The sequence below is a fragment of the Anabrus simplex genome, chromosome 1, assembly GCF_040414725.1.
Source record: "Anabrus simplex isolate iqAnaSimp1 chromosome 1, ASM4041472v1, whole genome shotgun sequence".
Taxonomy (NCBI): domain Eukaryota; kingdom Metazoa; phylum Arthropoda; class Insecta; order Orthoptera; family Tettigoniidae; genus Anabrus; species Anabrus simplex.
Genome location: NC_090265.1, coordinates 867,284,307 through 867,303,396, shown reverse-complemented (window position 1 = coordinate 867,303,396; position 19,090 = coordinate 867,284,307). Strand labels below are relative to the sequence as shown.

General features: G+C 39.5%; 1 protein-coding gene across 4 annotated transcripts in view; it reads right to left on the bottom strand.

Moving 5' to 3' along the window:
* Positions 1-19,090, bottom strand: part of CycK (cyclin K) — a 215,275-nt gene that overhangs the window by 30,213 nt on the left and 165,972 nt on the right. The gene's annotated exons all lie outside the window — the stretch shown is intronic.

The window sequence follows — 19,090 nt, the reverse complement described above, 5'->3', positions numbered from 1 at the left end:
AGTTACAAGATTGTGAGCGGCAGCAGGGTGACCTCGATAGTGTTGTGAGATGGACGGTGGGCAATGGTATGATGATAAACGGGGTTAAAAGTCAGGTTGTGAGTTTCAGAAATAGGAAAAGTCCTCTCAGTTTTAATTACTGCGTTGATGGGGTGAAAGTTCCTTTTGGGGATCATTGTAAGTACCTAGGTGTTAATATAAGAAAAGACCTTCATTGGGGCAAACACATAAATATGATTGTTAATGTACCGGGCGGTACACCTCCACGCCGCTAATTCAAACATTGCGCCAGTTGAAACTCCTCTACTGGAGGAAGCCTGAACTTTAACAACCATGTTAATTCTAAAGTTTCTCTGAAGATGTCGCTATTGTAAATTTTGAAGAGTTCTGAACTGTGTCTTTTTCGATTTATATTTGTTTGCTCTGTAGTAAGAAGTGTGAACATTCTCTTCTAGATGGCACTACTGAAGAACTACAATTGTGCACCCTAGTGCGAAGTGAAGGAACTGTTTCTTGAGAAATTTTGTGTTGATAAGTTTGTTCTTTGTTAAATTTCTTTCAGTCATTTTTTGGGTTGGCAGTATAACCCTTCTCTTTCCGCTTGTTTTGAATTTAGCCAATCTCGAATTTCTCTAATTAATTTTTGACCAATAACGTATGTCTTCTCCGATATGGATATGTTGCTTGATCCTAGCCAATAAAATTGAGGGGGGTGTGGGGTCTCATTCTTGAAAGGTCTCAAATGTTCCACGAGGGTATTTAAACTGCTGATTTTCTGGTCTCCGGGCCACTTCAGTAACATCTTTCCTAGTGTGATTATGTAGCAGGGGGCGGGAAGCACCTCTTCCTTCGGGCAGCAGTTCTTCCATAAGTTAATGGCCTTTTAATAACTTCATTTCTTGCTAGCTCAGCAGTTTAACCCTCGGGGCAGGTTCGAAACTTTTATCATGTAACCTTCCTTTAAAATGTAAAAGTTACTTGGTATAAATTCCGTCTCTTTAACTACAAATCGAGGTAGAGAGTGCCTAACCCTCTCGAGCTCCCTCTCATATTGTTTTGAGGTGACTACGTTTTCATAACCGTTTTTCTTCGCTTCACAATGTAATAAAGTTTTCCTATCGTGTCACCTTCGTAGTATGGGATTAGCCCTTGCATAAGCGGCCTAAGAGCCAAATAGGTTTTAAAAAGGTGTATTAGGAGTGCAAGGTACGCCTCCACTCAAGTTGGTATTTTGGGGCCATGTAATTGTCCTGTTTCTTTACTGAATAGGCCTCAGTAGGTTGGGTATTTTTACCCCTGTTCTTGTGTGCCTGGAGGGCAGCTTAAAGGTGGAGTTTGGTGTGGCCTTTGAATAGGCTTGAATTTGGAGAGCGGGTTGCTCTTTCTTAAAGTTGATTTTCTGTGTGCCTCGAGGAGGCCTTACTGGGTAACTGGGAGCGAGTGCTTCTTGGCTTGACTGGGGTTTTCTGCCCCTTTGTTGAACATAGTAGATAGGTAAAGTTGAGCTTATACCTCAAGGTTCATGAGTATTGGGCTCGAAGCCCAAATCTTGTAACAACTGTAATTGTACCTTCTTAATTTATCGATCTGCTATGTGGAACCTGTTATATTCTGTGATTTATTTATCTTGAAAAGAAAATATAACCTTTGTTAAAGTTTTAAATTAACTTTCATTTCGTAAGTTGAGACCTATTCATCCCAGCACCTTCTTTCACCTCTGCTGTTCCACAAATACCCCGGAACAGTTAATAAAGGGTACAGATCTCTGCACGTGGTTATGAGGGCATTTAGGGGTTGTAGTAAGGATGTAAAGAAGAGGGCATATAAGTCTCTGGTAAGACCCCAACTAGAGTATGGTTCCAGTGTATGGGACCCTCACCGGGATTACTTGATTCAAGAATTGGGAAAAATCCAAAGAAAAGCAGCTCGATTTTTTCTGGGTGATTTTCGACAAAAGAGTAGCGTTACAAAAATGTTGCAAAGTTTGGGCTGGGAAGACTTGGGAGAAAGGAGACGAGCTGCTCGATTAAGTGGTATGTTCCGAGCTGTCAGTGGAGAGATGGCGTGGGAGGACATCAGTAGACGAATAAATTTGAGTGGTGTCTTTAAAAGTAGGAAAGATCACAATATGAAGATAAATTTGAAATTCAAGAGAACAAATTGGGGCAAATATTCGTTTATAGGTAGGGGAGTTAGGGATTGGAATAACTTACCAAGGGAAATGTTCAATAAGTTTCCAATTTCTTTGCTATCATTTAAGAAAAGGCTAGGGAAAAAATAGATAGGGAATCTGCCACCTGGGCGACTGCCCTAAATGCAGATCAGTACTGACTGAAAACAACAAAAAAAAATTGCACGTTTAATGGACCGCTATCACTTGTAACTCTTTGCTGGTGAAAGGATACATCCTTCTGGAGTTACATCCTGCACTTAACTCATTATTTTTTAAATGTCACTTATACCGTTATGGTTTTCATCCATTCATAATAACCTTTCATAGTACTGACAAGGAGGACATCAATCTTTACCAGTGATTTTCAGTGGTATATTTCATTTAAGCCAATACAGACCAAAATCAAACCATAATAGTTAAAATACTAAATTGCTGTTTGACAACCGTTAATATGTGCATGACATCCCACAGAACAGTCGACCGTTGGTCGTCACAGATGATTTGATGTTTGCAATTGAAGCAAAATTCCACAAAGACAGATGGTACACAATTTCGTCACTCTCTGCATTGGGTGGCTTTCGTCACGAGCATCGTCATTCTGTGACAAAGGCATACAAAAATTTGTCCACCATAATGACAAGTGTGTTTTAAGATGTGCAGAACCCAAATAAAATAAAACGTTTTTCAAAATAATTTGTTTCTTTGAAAGAAAATTGTCGGTACTTAAACAAGTCCCTCGTAAATCAGTACTCTTTAGTCAAACCTTCCTAGCCTTACTTTCTTCTAACATCTAATTTAATAGAAAAAGTAAATCACTTGATAATAACAGCAATATTTGAAAGAGAAATAACCATATTATGCTTCAATTGAGCCAATCTAGATATTGTGCTCCTTCATATCTGCTCGAGTCGCATATATACTAAAAGCCACTATAGACCTAAAAATCTGTATCGAATAATGGCGTATGTAATGTGCTTGGCTCATGTATACCATTGAGAAGCAAGAACTATAAGATGAAGTTATGCAAATGTAAGTAGTTTTGTGATGCACATAAAAATAATAATTTCAAAATTGTTTCCCTCAAAAAGGCAGGTATTGTTACATATTAGTCTGTTAATCCTGCAAAAATGTTTACACCAACTGTTCCCATGAGCAACACCTTCACCATTCATCACAGAGACTAGCTGCATAAGAAATGTAGCATCACAAACAACTTCAGTACCCCAGCCTGACTAACTGGGGAATATAACTAGAAGCTGGTATGTATTATGCAGAACATTAAAACAAAATTGTTGCCATAATAAATTTTCTAGAAAGATGAAGAACGTTCAACAGTTAAGAGAGTTGAGCAATTAATATATAGTCTACCAGTCACATTGTGTGATGTGGAATAGATTTTTAGCATACAAATATTGTTTTTCTGTTCGTTGGAGTTGTTCTTATCATTAACTGCGACTATATACATAATGGTTCACTGGTGGTGGTGGTGGTGGTGGTTAGTGTTTTAAGAGGAAATAAAACTGGACAACCATCCTCTATTAACACTAATCAGACGCAAAATGGAAAGTATTGCCAAACGAAAGGCAAAAGCCATGAAAATGCAAGACTCTCTAGGTCTTGCAAACCAAATACTGTCGCAACTGGAAAAGAACACGAGTTGACAAAGGAAGCTCGCATAGGATATATGAAAGTGAGGAGCGTGGCACAAGTAGAAGCAATTTCAGGAATCAGCTATTGACTCCCTGGATGCCAACCAAGCTCCAAAGTTAAGGGCCTCTGTGGCCCCATTTACTCACCTTTTATGACAGGCAGGGGATACCGTTAATGATATTCTACCACCCCCACCCAAAGGGGGTTAATGGTTTATTGTAATAAAGCCAAAAATATAAAATGATGTTGTCTCTATTATGTTTTATAGCAAGCATAGGACTACTTAGTCAGGTTTATGGAGGTTTTCTTCTTTTTGTCAGCCCAATGCCCAATACTGTTTCATCCTTTCTGAACGTAATTTTTTTTCTGCTTCTGGAATCACTCTTCCTATTCTCTGCTTGTTGATTTTTGTCTGTAATCTAGTGTGTTTATCTTTCAATATTTTGAGTGTATTGGTTTTGTATTTTAAATCTATTGTAATATGCAACTCTCTCACATCTTCTTTAAGTTCTGTGATCCATCTAATATTATTCTTACTCTTTTATTATTTTTCTATTATTTTTCTGCTGATTCTATTTTCTGGTGAATGTATTATTGGATAGCCTAAGAATGATATTCGTTTCTTTTTCATCATGCTAGTCACAGTTCTATTTCTTTATTTCTTTATAAAAAGTCTCATTGGAAGCTAATCTCCAGACTCCGTTTACTTGATAATTTTTATTTAAACAGATCCTCACTATTCTCCTTTCTAACTTGAGTACTCTATGTATTGCAACTGTGTTTGTTGTTTTGAATAATGTTTCACTTTCATATGTAATTTGTGGCTGGGTGACTGTTATATAGTGTTTCAATTTGGTTGCTATTGAGAGAGAATTTTTATTATATGTATTCTTGGTAACATGCTGTGCTGTAACCAGTTTCTCTATTCTATTTTGCCATGCTGGTTTCTCGTTCAGGTTATGTGTGATTATTTCACCTAAATATTTAAATTTTTCTACAATTTCTATTTCTTGGTTTCCCAGGTTAATTTTGTTTGCAAGCAGAAGTTGAGTTAGCATAATTTCTGTTTTTTCAAATGAAATTTTCAAACCAATATTTTGAGCTATTTCCCGTAAAGATTTTATTTCTTGTTTTGTTTCCTGAATATCATTGGCCAGAAGAGCTAGAACATCAGCAAATCCTAGACAGTTCAAATGTATGTTATCCTTCTGGGTTCCAATTTTTACATTCTTCGAGTTGTTCTTGTACCGTTCCCTCATAACTTACTCTAGTGCACAGTTAAAAAGAAGAGGCGACAATCCGTCACCCTGTCTTAAACCAGTTGTTACCAAGAATGGTTCAGAAAGTTCTCCTCTGAACTTAATTTTAGAAATTGTATTAGAGTAAGTTCAATCAATTTGACTAGCTTTGGGTGAAGTCCAAAATGTCTTAAAATTTTTAATAATGATGGTCTGTGGATGGAGTTGTACAGTAAGCTTTCTCGAAATCTATAAATGTTATTGAAAGGGGCTTGTTTTGTTTTCTGTAATATGCCATGACTAGCTTCAAAGTTATTATTTGTTCAGAGTAGCTTCTCCAAGGTCTGAAGCCTCCCTGGTATTCACCTAACTCTTGATCAAGTTGTTCTTTAATCCAATTATATAGTATCATAGAGAAAATCTTATACGTGCAGTCAAGGACGGAAATACCTCTATAGTTGTCTAGATTACTTCTTTCATCTTTCTTACGAATTGGATTAATTATAGCTGTTGTCCAGTGTTCCGAGAATTTTTCTTATATCCAAATATTTTGTAATATCATATGGAGGGATGTCTGAGTTGCACTGCTGGCATATTCCACATCTCTGCAAAAACGTGGTCTTCTCCACACGCTTTGTAGTTCTTCATTTCTTTAAGCACTGTTTCAACTTCTTTTGCTGTAGGTGGGTTTATATTTTCTGGTTTTGTTTTTATCGCAGTATATGTATCAATTAATAACAGCTTTTCAGGTTCGTCACTGTTCAACAGCTTGTTAAATGCTTCTGTTATGATTCCTGTGTTTTCCTTTTCGTTATGCGCTATTTTTCCATCTTTATTTTTCAACAATAAGGTGGGGGGGGGGTGTATTTTTGCAATTGTTTACCAAAGGCTTTGTAATAATCTCTAGAATTGGTTTTGTAATAATTTTCCTCAATAGAGTTTATTAAATCTTGTTTATATTTTCTCTTAATTCTTCTAATAGTTTGGGTGAATTCTTTTCTGACATTCTTGAGGTTCATGGTATTTTCTTCTGTTTTGTGGGCTTGAAATTTCAACCAACCTTGATGTCTTTTTTCATGCATTCTATCACAATCAGAGGTCCACCAGGCATGTTTTTTCCTTGGATTTAATGGAGCTAGATCTTCTGCATTCAGTTTAAGAATTGGTATTAGGTCATCTAATTTGTCTGTTAGTCTTGTGATTCCTGTTCTTTGCTGATACTGGGCATTCTGGATTAAGTGATGAGGGTCGTATGTCCTTTTCTCTCCAACTCTATTTTGTTTTTTCTTCTTAATGGAGTAAATTTAATCTTGATTTTAATTAAGTAATGATCTGAACCAGTGTCCGTTCCCCTTAGAACTTTGACATTGTGGATTTCCTTGTGAAAGAATTTGTCCATACATACATGGTATCCTTTTGTCCAGTCAGGATATTTCCAAGTTTTAAGTTTGTGTGGTTTTCTTTTAAAATACATAGATTTGGAGATTAGTCCATGGGTTCTGTAAACTTCTATGAGTCTTTGGCCATTCTGTTAGTATATTTATGAGGAGCCCACTTTCCTACTATGTCTCGATATTTCTTTTCCTCGCCCAGTTAAGCATTGATGTTATTCATATTTATTGCCTGATCAAGGAGATCCCAGTAATTATAGACTTCTTGCAGAGTTTTTGCTAGGAAATTTTTTTCATTGGTAGGGGCATGAGCATTTATCATGGTGTAAAGTTTGTTTGTGGTTTGTAAAGTTAGAATTGCAATTCTCGGTGAGATGGCTTTAAAATCAATTACGGAATCTATTATTTTCAAATTTACTATAAATCCTGTACCAAATTGGGGGCAATGTTTCATGACCCTTTGGCCTGCCTTTCCAGTGTACACTCTATAACCTTGAGATTCAAACGGATCTACTGTTAAATTTCTCATTTCTTGGAGACCTACCACAAGAATATTTTGCCTATCTAATTCATCTGCGAAGTTCTTGAGTTTTCCGGTTTTCAGTAAGGAGTTTATATTGTAGGTCACAATGTAGTTAATATGCTTGATTCTATGTGTGTATGTTTGGTTATATTTATGTATTTTTGAGTGTTCATATTCATTCTTGTCTTTTAGGCGACTACCCTCCGAATCCAATGTAGTCTTCTCCTTCCTTAAGGGGTTGGACGGTGGAATTCTTTTACTAAAAAACTTTTCCATATCTGACTATCAAAGGTTTTCAACCTTAAGTGGAGCAAGTTCCGATTTACAACTACAGTTGTTAGCCCCACAGGATATTTATTCAGCCGCCACTAACATGTGAAACAGATGCTGTTGGGGTACCGCCACTAACATGTGGAACCGTCGTATCCTTTATTGCCTCAAGATGTTTATTTTCTGGCTGTAATTTTACGGCTTTAAGCCAACCCTCCTCTTTTTTCTGGGCTTGGGCCCGGCAACTGCAACTACTGAGCTACTCAATCCACCCAGCAGATACTGCAGGCATAGATGTTGTCTCTATATGAATATAAATTGTTTCAAACTTTAAATTACAATGTTCTAATAGCCATTTCTTATTGTATGTATGTCTAACACTTGTCCTGTTGCTCTAAGGGGTCGGGTATGAAATGAGATGAATCTTCGTAGCAAGTTTTTAAGACCAGATGGCCTTCTTGACATCAACCTCATCACAGGAGTTAACGAGATGAAATGCACGACTTGATATATAGTAGTAGGAAGGGAGAGGGTGAAACCTGGTGCCGACACAGCCTACTCCTGTCGAATAGCACCAGGGGGTCTGCTCAAGGCTTAACGTCTCCATCCATTAAATAAGTACGAACCACCATTAATAGCATCACATGCCCCCAGTCCACATGAACACAGCAGAAAGGTTTGGAATTGAATACAGGCTTTTGGCATGCAATCTACTGATTAGAAATTGTATACCACCACCGCTCCTACCCTGCTGGTCAACATTCTGATGGTGAAAATGTTCAACAGGACTCGAATTGACTAACCACAGTGCCAGATCACACAGATGTGACGCCTTAACGATCATGGCCACCAGGCAGGCTAATAGTCAATTATTATTGTTTACGCATTATAATCATTGTGTTTTCTGTTAAAAATTCAACCACACATTTGTCGTGCTGGTATGTTAGCCTGGGAGAGCTGTGTTGGTACTGATCATACAGTAAAGATAAAGTCAAAATTCATGGAACTTCACAGCACTTAGTTTTAGTAATTACCATTTCCCTCCCATACTCCAAATGCTTTTGCATATTACATTTAAAATGGACTCCCCTGTTGATCCAGACCTGTTCTTCTCCTACTTGAAATTCTACCCTTTCCTTAATTATCCTTTGTTTCTAATATTGTTTTGGCAATATGAGATATAACCAAGATTTCTTCAATATTTTTAAATATTGTCTTATCTCCTTTCTTGCCCACCTCGTGGCCAAGATTGTTAAAGTGTTAAGTCTTTAAAAAGTCTGACACTGTGGTTAGCAGGTTTGACTTCTGTTTGGGGAAAAATATGTCGCCATCACTATGTTGGTCGACAGACGAGGAGAGGTGGTGGTTTACAATTTCTAATCACTAGATTACACGCCAAAAGCCTGGGTTCAATTCCAAATCTCTCCGCAGTATTCGTATGGAGTGAGGGCATATGGATTACACGCCAAAAGCCTGGGTTCAATTCCAAATCTCTCCGCAGTATTCATATGGAGTGAGGGCATATGTTGCTGTTTATGGTATAATTCATGCACATATTCAGCCCCCAGAAATTTTCGTCAGCTGGGTGGCAGGAATGAGTAGCCGGGCGGAGAATACTACGCAAAAAGTAAACATGCTAAAATTTCAGTTTTAATCCTCCCAGTATTGACAATAATATCAGACAGGTATACATTAACTGCAAAATAGAACTATTTTAGTGTTATTATCACGAAGAAGATATCTGATTATTTCGAACTTCTAGCATTCTACTGCTCGCTCTTTTTATATTTGATTTACAAGTTGCTTTACATCACACCGACTCAGATACGTCTTATGGCGACAATGGGATAGTAAGGAGCTAGGAGTGGGAAGGAAGTGACCGTGGCCTTAATTACAGTACAGCCCCAACATTTGCCTCATGCAAAAATGGGAAACCACGGAAAACCGTTTTAAGGGCTGCCAAAAGTGGGGTTCGACTACTGCTCGTTCATAATCATATAGGCCTAACACTAGGGCTTACCACGCGGGTGCTGTGGAGTGCCATACGGGTTTTGTGACGTCATGCGGAATCGAATGCACGCATGCGATTCCACGTTAATCCAGACAACTACTCGAGTACTACTCTACATGACAGTCAAGCTAAACATTTAACCTCCGATGTAATTGAAGCAATTATACTGATAAAAGTGATTTATCGTGTAAATAAACAGTTTTACAGTATGTACAAATTAATTTGGAGCAACCAGTGATTCAAATATGTATAAATATTATGTAATTAGCATTCACCTAGGTTATGTTAGCCGGGCGGCCCGTAAAAACGGCAGGGCGGTGCGCCCATCAAAAAGGTCCTAGGGAGAACACTGTTCAGATCACAGACGGGCATCCAATAAAAAGACTTGCACCAGGCCACTCCAGAGGCCACACATCAGTAAGTCACCTTTCTTAAAGAAGGTATTATAATTCCCTTTTAATAATTTTCTGGCACCTATTTTTCTTCTCATGCAATTTTGAGCCATCTGTATGCTCAATGAAATCCTGAAGGACCTGCTGCTATTCTCAGTTTGATTGGAACTTGACCTTTTCTCTTGTTTTTAATTTCTTTCCTCTCACTCGCTAGAGAAATAATGTTTCAAGTTCTTCGCTGGTTAGATATGGGCCCTACACCATTTTATTCAATTATTGCATACTCTTCCATTTAACAAGTTCTAAAAATCTGTCCATCAGCTTTGTCATCACAAACCTAGTATCTGTTCTCTACATTTGTGAGGAGGAGGGAGAAAGACTTCCTACAGAAAGACTTCTCCAGACATAGAAACCACACCCAAACCCGAAGGTGCAACAGCCCTAAGAGCCATGGCCTACCAAACAACCGCCGTTCAACCCAAACGCCTGCAGATTATGAGGTGTCGTGTGGTCAGCACAACAAATCTTCTCGGCAGTTATTCTTGGCTTCCTAGACCGAGGCCGCCATCTCACGGTCAGAGAGCTCCTCAATTATAATCACGTAGACTGAGTGGACCTCAAATCAGCACTCAGGTCCAGGTGAAAATCTCTGACCTGGCCGGGAATCAAACCCGGGACCTCCAGGTAAGAGGCGCGCATGCTACCCCTACACTGTGAGGCCGGCAGGCATGGAAACTGTATACAGATTTAATGCTGAATTGTTACTGAACTCTTAACACAAAGATGACAGTACTATTCTAGCCGATACAGAGGATGACTTACAAACTGTTCTGAATGCAGTTAACAAAGGATACAGTAGTTTCAGTTTATAAAGTTTAATACAACACAAAATCTTTACCAACCTGCAGCTAACTCTAATGAGGTTGCTCCTTCCATCACAGTCAATGGTGAGACCCTATACAAAATAAAACACTTTCCTTACCTTGGCAGCCACCTCGACAAGTGCTAGGATGGACAATGACATAAAGTAATGCCTCACAAGTGCTAGTGACCATTTGGTCGTCTCCTTAAAAGTATGTTCAACAACCATGACAGAGGTGTTCATAGTGATTTGCTTTTAGACATGGAACTTGGAATTCATGTAGAAGACATTCATCTTATCGTAGTTTATTAGCTTCATTAGCCCTGTATTGATAGTACCTTTATTGATTAGGTGGGAAATCCAGCTTTATAATTGTGATTGACATTCGTCTTAGATGAATGCTTAAGAGAAAAATGGCAGGACGTCATACAAACTGAAACTAATTTTTTCTTAAACTCACTAAATACCATTGAGATTGAATGAAAATGAAAAATGAGTAGGTATACGCTATACAGACAATATGAAAGAGGATTCTAATTTCTTTCGAATTAAAATAAAATTTAAAAAGTTTAGTATAGAAATACCACATGGATTGAAAGGAAATGAAAGCTGACTAACAGGTTGTATACATGGAATATAAAAGAGGATTCTAATATTAAAGAAAATGAAAAACAAAATGTTCAGCACAGATGGAACTCAAAGTTTGCTTTAAATTCCTCACAATATTTGATCCCAAAGAGTGGCATGCTGATGATCTCAACAAAACTTGATCATTTTTGTGAACATCTCTTTAAATGATTCCCATTTTTTCCTTTATTTTATTCATACTCTCTGAACAAATTAAGTGGGAAATAATTTTAAAATAAAACAAAACTATTTATTCAACATAGGAATTTGAAAATGAATTTTAAAATAAAACAAAAATATTGTATTACGTCACAAATGCATCAAAAAGGAACGTATGCTCCCTGAGTAACAGTAACAGCACACTTAATATTTACATATCCTTGATTAATCCACTCTCACACATAAAGCAAATGATGAGATCAGCAGTAGTCACGCGGTCGGCTACTATGAGTTCATTTCTCAAAAGTTCTGTCTTAGGCCAGAGAGATCGGCGCACTCTGTGAGGATGTTGGCCCCGGTGAAATTGGCATCATAAGAACACACTGGAGAGTCTTCCCTCTTGAAGAGGTAAGAGTGCGCAGATCTTCCACGACCTGTCCTCAGCCTACACAAAACAACGGCCTCTCTCTGTGAAGGCCGGAAAGAGGACTGCTACGCGGTAGTTTTCTTCTTAATTGCTCTCTGCCTGTTGGGAGTTCGGATAGCTAGCCTTGCCAATTCCTAGGACATCAAGATGGTTTGACATAGCTGAGAACAAATATCACTAGCTGGTACATTCACAGGTCTACGGGGTTAAAAGTACCGCTTCTTTTGCTGCTTCATCCACAAGTTAATTTATTCTAACGTGGCTTCGAAGCTATGCAAAAGTGATTCTTGTGCCAACATCACACAATCTGGCTGGAGGGTCACAAATCTGCTGTACCAATGGGTGCTGCAGGAAAAAAGGGTCAATAGACTGCAGAGAACTTGACGAGTTGGTACACACAAGAAAGTGGTTACTTTTGTCACCCAGTGCAAACTGCAGAACTAAGGTAGCAAAAAGCTCCACAGTATACACATTACAAACACTAGACACAGACACACTTCATGTGAACATTATCGGAGACGAAAGAACAACCCACATTTTCTCAGATTCTGGAACCATCCCTGAAGACATGTCGTGCGGCCGGATACTGGTGAACGAAGTCCTGGAAATACTTCCTATGAACAAAGACATCTGTGTTCATCTTGGATCCATGGAGTAGATCGAGCCGTATATCTGGTAGTGAAACTAACCACGGAGGTACTTCGCTAGCAGTCCGCTCAAGACAACCGCCGACAGCTACATTGAATTAATGACACAAGCTATCAATTTGAATCCCAACTGGCCATGTGGCATTTGACTGGCTTTGGTACCTCTGGTGATATTGCCTACAAAAAGATGTAGTGACATTTCATGAATTTTGGTACCGTACGTGAGGAGTATTTGCTGCCTCCTTATTTGTAAAGGTGGAGCTCCCGCCTCAGCGAGTAGGCAGGGAATGGAGCTAGTACAGAAAGCTCCCACTGCCAGTCAAACTCCATTATGGTGAACACCATCTAAAAGGTTCAGCAAAATGGAGACCCAGGAGCCTGCTGATGTCTATCACTGGTAAGACACTGTTTAGCAAGAGGAGTTCAGGTTCAGAATGCACAAGCCGATGTCGACAGAAGTGTACAACTGAGGTTTTCTCAGCTGAAAATTGAAAGCCACGTTGCAGGGCCCAATTGTCTACTCAGTTAATGGCTTCCTTTAGCTGCTCTCAGCAACCGCCATCCTTCTGGAGCTGTAATGTAGAGCTAAATCGTCTACATACAGCGTTGGAACAACTGCGGGCCCAGCAGTGGAAACTATGCTCTTGATGGCAATTGCAAACAGCGTGACACTCATACAGATCCCTGTGGAACTCCATTTTCTTGAACATAATAATGAGAAAAAGCATTCCCTACTTGGACTCAAAGAAGATGGAGGGGCATGAGGTTCTCAATAAACTAGGGTTGGGCACTATGTCCCTGTTTCGGCACAAGGTGCCGGTGCACAGTTATGTTCCGCTGTTCCAGAGCACCGAGTGTCAATTGTTCCGAAACATTCTCAAGCGAGCCGGAGACACTGACTCGCTGTCCCATCAGAAGCGCCACTATGCACTGCCCTTCGCCTACTAGCTGAACTGTGCAGCGGGCGCACGGGACGCGGGACTGTAACTGCGCAGTGTAGAGAGAACTTCGAGAGGCAACATTACGTGCTCCGCGCCAGTGGGAACTGGGAGTGTGCCTGTACGAAACGTGCTGTGTGGTGTGTGCCTGTGTGTAGTTATGGCCATGTACAGCATAAAGCTGCAGGGAACGTGAACGAACAGTCGGAACACTGAAATTCGCGCCCAATAATCACATTAAAGGCTGTTTTAGGTTAAGATATTTCCAGTCAATATAAAATACACATAGCACGTTTACAATGGCAGTGCAGTTGTTTAAAACTAACCAATTCAAGAATATTTTTACCAGTTGAATGTATTGGCCTGTATTGTGAGTAATTAGTGAGTAATTAATATCTCGAAAATATCCCTCAACACTTCCTCGGGGATTGACGTTAAACATTAATTTGGACCTTAAGGAAACTTTTAAGCCCAAGAAAAATATGGGTCGTCGCTTTGGAATTAAAAATATAACTGGATGAATACATTGTTGTACTTTCGTGCTGTTAGGCCGGGCGCACATTGAGAAGCAGTTGGCCGCAGAGCAGGAAAGAGCAGAGCAGAACAGCGCAAAGCTTACGAAATTGCAAAGTGGATGTGAACGCACATTGCCACGCAGGGTCTCGTCGGTTTTCAGAAATAACATGTTTTCTTTAGACTCTGTGATACTGGGGCATCCAGTATAAAGAGGCTCTTTTTTTCTTTTTCTTCAAGCATTCGCGATTTTTCTCATTTTGTTAGTCATCTTCACAATTTCCCTTGTGCTCATGGCAACGCGGTTATTCAGCTTAAGACAATCGCAATAAAAACAACCACCTTCACCAGTTTACAAGACTGAACAATATTTCTATGTTACCGATGCTCGGCGTTCATATGGACTAAGCAAAGAATTTAATTCATGATTACTTTTTATATCTTTTACGTCGCACCGACACAGATAGGTCTTATGGCAATGATGGAATAGGAATGGGAAGGAAGCGACCGAGGCTTTAATTAAGGTACAACCCCCCCCCCAGCATTAGCCTGGTGTGAAAATGGGAAACCACAGAAAACTATCTTCACGGTTGCCGACAGTGGGGTTCGAACCCCCTATCTCCTGAATGCAAGCTCATAGCAAGGCGATCCTAACCGCACGACCAACTTGCATGGTAAATTCATTAATAGGATCACAGTGGGGGAGAGGGAAAAATATGTATTTACAAATGTACTGCTATATTTTCATCTAGTTGTCACAAGACACAAGATACTAAAATCAATCAACATTGACAATCTGTTGTGAACGCGTTTGCATTTATATTTGACAAGACATGATAAATGATTTTCGGTATTTATCTCTTCACATAAATGTGATGATGGATGACGGCGACGGAGTCGGCGATGATGCTCTCCATAATCAGCATTAGATCTTTGTCTTAAATTCTATATGTTGCGAGAACTTGGGTCACGGATTGTTTCATAGATATATGAGGATTACATTCTTTTGTTTGCTGTTTGTTTAATGTCGCACTAACATATCGAAGGTTTTCGGCGACGGAAGAAGGGTGGAAGATTGGGAAGGTAGCGGGCGTGGCCTTAATGAAGGTACAGCCCCAGCATTTGCCTAGTGTGAAAATAGGAAACCACGGAAAACCATCTTCAGGGCTGCCGACAGTGGGGTTCGAACCCACTATCTCCCGAATGCAAGCTCACAGAGGCGCGACCCTAACCGCACGGCCACTTGCTCGGTGGATTACATTTTAGGCCTTTCTCTAAACTATCTTGTTACGCAGCGTGAATAAAATTATTTATAGCCTAGACTGTAGTGCCTTATTCCCCGAATTTACATACCGATTTTCATTAAATTCTGTTCAGCCATTTTCTCACGAACATACATACATACATACATACATACATACATACATACATACATACTGCATTGCAGTCCACATGATTCACATAGTACCTACAAAACATGGTGAGACTGAATGGCTGTGGTAATTTTCTCCTCCATTTCTTAACTAACTGCGTGACACGTGCGCAGGAAACTGTATTTCGAAGACTGCGCGTGGTAGGCGGAAGTAGGTGCAGAACCGGCCTGCTCTGCTCTGTCCTGCCCTGTCTGTCAACTTGCGATGGTGCAATGATTTGTGTGGATTACAAAAATCTGCTCTGCGCTGCACTGCTTTAGCTGCTTCGCCTGCATTCCCTCTCAACTTACATTTACTTTCTTCAATATCTCGAAAATTTCCCTCAACACTTTCTCAGGGATTGATGTTAAAAATTAGTTTTGGACTTTAAGGAAACTTTTAAGCCCAAGAAAAACACGGGTCATCGCTTTGGAATTAAAGATATAACTGGATGAAAAAATGCTGACACTCCAACACAGGGCGGCACACAGCTGGTATCGCCAGGCGGACAGCCAAGGCCAACTAATCTATCTAGTGCGGCCTTGGCACAGCACGTTCCGTTCAGGCACATTCCAGCTGAAGCGGAGCATGTCCTGTTGCCTCTCGAAGTTCTCTCTAGGACGCAGTTACAGTCCTGTGTCCTGTGTCCCGTGTCTCGGCACTCTGTACCGAAACACTCCACCTCAAGCTCCTAATGTTGCGGAACAAGTGAATGTTCCGGTCTGCCCAACCCTACAATAAACATTAGTAAATTTCCCTGAAATTCCCACTGTTAGTGTGGAAATTATCCCATATCGCCAAGTAGTGTCATAAGCCCTTTCAAGGTCAAAAAATATGGCGACTAGGTGTTCCTTCCAGAGAAAGGCCTCTCCAGTCTGACCAGGTGACTGGTGGCAGACCAATGAGAGCGAAAACCACACTGGTAGTTTATAACGAGACCTGTCTCTTTAACGGCCAACCCAAGTCGCCGGTTCACCATCCTCTCAAATAGCTTACATGGGCCATTCGTAACACATATTGGCCTGGGAATTGGTATCACAATTCCCTCATGCTATTGAGATGCAAACACTCCCTCACTTCATATTCTATTGAACAGGGTTAGGATATCCTTGAGACATCGGTCACTCAAATGTTTCAGGCATTTGATGGTGGATTTTGTCCAGTCCAGGAACAGTGACTCCATGAAAGGTACGTTATAGGAAGAGGAAACACTAGAGGTAAAGGAGAGATGGTGCACCTCTGCTTCGTGCTTAAAAGGCAGAAATGCAGGGTCGTATCTGCAAAAGGTGATGCAATGTGATGTGCAATGGCTGAAGGAATTGCAATCAAATGTCCACTGATGGAGATTCTCGGGACTGAGGGCAAGTTCTTCACTTCGACAATATGCTACAGTATTGTCCACACTTGTAATGACGGAGTAGGAGCCATCATGGAAGACACATACTTTTCCCACGTACCGTTCTTACTTTCTCGAAACAAAAAACGGACCTTAGCATGCAGACTCTTAAATGTAATATGGCTGGCCATCATGGAATTCCACCGATGGAACAAATATGGTCATCAACAGATTACAGCGTACCATCGGCTATCACTGAACGTTTTGAAAATTCTGGCCAATTTGCCTGCCGAAGTAACTAGTGCTTGCGTACTTCGGACTGTCTTTGTTTCAAGAGCATTAGAAGTATCGGGAAGTGATCACTATCAGAGAGGTTATCGTGTACTTGCCACAATATCAGGGGAACTAGCACACAGCTGCACAAGGTAACATTCAGGTGGGAGAATGTGTCATGTGCACTGCTGAAATGTGTCAGTTTTTCAGTGTTAAGCACAATAATAATTATTAAATTAATGCTGTATGGTCCACCTTTTTCAATACTATATTATGCAATATTATTGAATTACATTACTAAACTCATTCTAAGATTATAGTCTGGCAGAAAGCACACCTTAGGACAAAGTATACCATACAAAGTGTCATTCTCATCACCATCATCATCATCATCAACAATGTCCCACTCCAGTCACCCGGGTGTGGTTAAAGTGTCATACTACAGTAAATAAATTAGGAAACATTTTGTACCAAAAATGGAGTTTTCAGTTACATACACATTAAATGTGATAAACTTCATTATTAGGTATCCGCACTGATGCTATCTAATTTAAGTCAAGAACTTTCCACCTTTCTATGCATACAATTTATTACGTTGTCATGGATGACTTTTGATCACAATGACATGTTTCGTTTCCTATTAAGAAACATCTTCAGCGTAGTTGTATATAAATTGTCAAGATACACATTGAATTAAAAACACATGGTGAATTGATAAAAAGTTTGTAAACACACATGATATTCCGTGGTGGATGAAACTATGTCTATATATTGTGCTATTCTACTCTCTCTGTTTGAAAGTAGACTGAAAAGCAGGGGAAACTCCTTGAAAATATAGCTCAATATGGATTTCCTGAATTATATGACTCCGGTGATAATGGATGTTACGGGAGTAAAAAAAAAAAAAAAGAGTGAAAGTAAGAAACTGACTAGTGTGTTAAGTAATACTGAAGAATTTTGATCGCATAAATTAATTCTAACAAGATGTCAGGTCCTCACTTCCCTGCTGGTCTCATTAGAATGTGTACTGCCTCGCCTTCCTGTTGACTGACAGCTAACGTCAGGTGACTGGTCAGGAGCTGGCTTGGAGGGTGTGGCAAGAATGGGAGAAATGTTATGGTATAATGAAATTTATCATGTGTAATTCAGCCAACCATGCAAAAAAAAAAAAAAAATCTTGTCCAGTGTATAGGCCTACACAGCAGACTGGAATCATACAATGTGCCAAGAAAACAGGGACACCATATCAGGTCAGAGAGATGAACTACAAAGAATTTCATTACTTTCAAGAAATTAAGTGAGGAAATGAGTAGCAAGTACACAGTAAATTATAAAGGCAAATCAGTCAAATGGAATGAAATGAGTGTTTTAGTTTAAAAGGGCCAGAAGTATACTGTATTCTACTTGAGTTTGAAGACTTGAATTGCATTCAAATTAGACGCCGACAAGGGGGAGAGGGGGAAGGTCAACTGGAACACTCCTAATTACTCCTGTCTATAGACAAAAATGGTGTATCTCGGTTCAAAAGAAGAAAGACCTAATGTTGTTATGTGATGGAAATATACTTAATGTCTATCATGCTTTTTACCAATCACAGCCAGTTTCACAGAAAGGATGTAATATTTCCAATGAGGGAAGTGACTCAGTTGAAAATGGATGGAGTGTAAACATGGATGAAGAATGTAGCCTAACTACACTTTATAAAAACAAGTAATTAAGTTTAGTAGGTATTCGTTCTAATCAATTATTAATTACCGTGTGTTTATTTTATGTAGACTACACCAATATCTCTGTATTGTGGTCCTTGTTTTAAGTTCCATTCTGATAAAAGACTTTAAATTCATATAATACTATTTATTCTTTTTTTCATAAATAATACACCCTTTAAAACACTTTATTTAAATCCCATGTCCCAACTCAGTACTGTGCATTCCCTACTTTACTGTATGACTGACTAACTGATGTACCCGTGCTTCACTATGGGATTCTCAGAAAGAACTGACTTTGTGGTTTTCCTAACTGAAGTCAATATGGATCATTACAAAGACATCAGTAGGAATGTGGCGATTAAAAGCAATGTTATCATATAAAATACTCCATCAAATGAAAAACCGCACATTTTCTCACTTTTAACGAACAGTACTACGGTACCAATATATGATTGCCAGCGTTTCACCCCAGAGTGCATTGGCACTGCCGGTGGCTCCAAGTAGCCTATGCAGTGGCCTCCACGGTATGCACTAGCCAT